The following is a 2,632-nucleotide window of genomic DNA, read 5'->3' as shown; positions in this document are numbered from 1 at the left end:
TGACGCCACGGGGCGCGCGCCCGCCTGCGCTCATCTCCCGGCGGAGGCCCCGCCCCGCCGCCGCCCTTAAGAGGGAAGAGGCGGAAGTGTCGGAGGATAAAAACCACGCCTCACCCCCGCGCAGGCGTACTGCCGTCCCGGCCCTGGCCGCCGCGGGTTCGAGTCCCCGCGGTGCCGCCGCGGGGCGTGGCCTCGCCGCCCCCGGCCCGGTCCGGCGGAGCGCGGGTCCCGGTGCCCCCGCGCCGGGCACAGCTGCGCGCGGCCCGGCCGCGCTCCCCCCCCACCGCCGCCGGGCCCCGCGGCCCCTGCAGTGGCGAAGGCGGCCGCCAGGGGGGGACAGAGCGGCCGGAGCCGCTGCCCTCGGGGCGGGGGCGGGGGCGGCCCGGGGCGCTGCAGCGGAGATCCGGGAGGTGGGGGCGGGTCAGAGCCTGCGCCCCCCGAGCTCCGTCCTGCGGGCCCGGGGGGGCTGGGGTCGATCACGGGACACCGTGGAACGGACTGGGGTGGGTTGGAAGGGACCTTAAAGCTCCTCCAGCTCCAACCGGAGGGACCCCTTCCACTGGAGCAGCTTGCTCCAAGCCCCTGTGTCCAACCTGGCCTTGAGCACTGCCAGGGATGGGGCAGCCACAGCTTCTCTGGGCACCCTGTGCCAGCGCCTCAGCACCCTCACAGGGAAGAGCTTCTGCCTCAGAGCTCAGCTCAGTCTCCCCTTGGGCAGGCTCAAGCCATTCCCCTTGGCCTGTCTGAAACCACGCTCCCAGGGAAGCAGATTCCACGTTTCGGTTCTCCGCTGGCGACATCAGCCACGTGCAGCCCTAACCACGCTCCCCTTCCCCTCTCTGTGCTGGGGCTCTGCTGCTCACAAACACGAGGCTCCAGGGCAGGGAGCTGCTGTGCACCCAGGGGCTGTGCCTCCGGTGCAGGCGGTGATCCCTGGGCTGATGCTGGCGCGCTCCGCACCCACCAGCCCCCCTCGGAGGGGACAGCACAAAAGACCCAAACAGACACCTCGGCCGAGGGGCATTGCCAGCACAAGAGCTGTTGCTGGCTCGGTCGTTAAAGCGGGGCAATATCCTCAAAGCCCGGGCGAGCAGGGGAGGCAGCGCTTTGATGCTGGTGTGGGAACCAGCGGCAGTGCTGCGGTTTTCCAAGTGCTTTTCATCTCCCTCTTTTGTAGGAGCCCTCTCGCAAACCAGCTGGTCAAACGCAATTTCCTTACACGGGCACGAATGGAAGAAGGAGCCCTGGTTTTCCCTTGGTGTTTCCCCCAACAGGCGCGATCTGAGGAAACACGATTTTAATGAGCCCCAATGGCGTTAAAAATACATTTGTATTGTGTAAACACCATCAAAAGCTTACACCTGTATCCAAAGCTCTATATTTACAGTACAGACCCATCCCTCTACCTACAGACTTAGCCAGACACATACACAGCGCGAACACTGCGATGGGATCTCACCTTTGCTCTTCTCCTGGCCAGTATGCGATTATAAATAAATGCCACATTAAGACATTCAGTCACTTTTCACCCCAAAGCTGATGGATTCGCTGTACTCCATCAATGCAGCTGGTTCTGGATGTGAGAGTGACCCATTGACAAAGTAAAGGCTTGCTGGTGGCAAGGGGACAGTGTGTGTCCTCCTTTCCTGGTTCCTCACCTCATTCTGGGTGCAACAAAAAGGATCCTGACCTTTTCCCATGATATCCTGATAACTTCTTCGGCCTTCAGGGTGCAGGCTGCCATAAACACAGCCCTGCCTCAAGGGCCTGGAGTAAAGGCATCGTTCTCCAAGTTTAGAAACAGAGAAAATGGCTAAAGGAACCTTTCTCTTGAGAGTATCAGTGCTCCATGCCAGGTCAGCCAGCTTGGGCTGGCTGAGCTCTATTTATTTACTCAGTTGCTGTGATTGTTCAAAGTGCCCACGTTAACCCATGTGTGTGTAATTGGAGAGAGGCTACACCTTGGCTGAATTTGGCTCCTTGTGCACATTCTTCAGGGGGTGATTTGAGCTGCAGCAAGGATTCCTCAGTCGGGGTTCAAGCAGCTGTCAGCAGCTCCGGGCAAACACAGGCAGCCTGGAGGGGAAAGCGGCACAGAGTAGCAATTTCTGGGTGTCCCGTCTAATTGAGCAGGAATAATGAAAACAAAGCATAAGAGCACCAAGCCCTCCAGCGTGTAAACAGGTGGCTCAGGTGCAGGGATTCCTCACAGCATCAACCATCGGAAGGGCTGGTGCTGATCTTGTGCTCCACAAACACTTCCGAACCCTCCCCTGGGACTGGCAGGAGCCTGTGGGTCATAAATGTAAGAGCCATGCGGGGCCAAATGCTTAAAAACTAAAGTGTGGCTCCTTTATTGCTTAAAAAACCCTTTTCTGACTTCTAGTCCAGACAACTCTGTGGCCAGTTCATTGGTATCTATTCATGTGCTAATACAGACCTTATTTTTGCTTCTTTCTCTGGTATTTAGCCCCTTCTTTACTCATTCTGCCCCTCTGACCCATCCTCATGGAAAATTACAGTCGTCCTCCTCATAATAAGCCACATGTGTTCAGTTTCCTCTTGCAACCTCACTTTGTTTTACACATCCTCAAAACCCCTCTTTTTTTAATCCATTCCAGCCCTAATTCCT

This window comes from Lathamus discolor, chromosome 15 (genome assembly GCF_037157495.1).
Source record: "Lathamus discolor isolate bLatDis1 chromosome 15, bLatDis1.hap1, whole genome shotgun sequence".
Taxonomy (NCBI): domain Eukaryota; kingdom Metazoa; phylum Chordata; class Aves; order Psittaciformes; family Psittacidae; genus Lathamus; species Lathamus discolor.
This window is presented reverse-complemented; position numbering follows the sequence as displayed.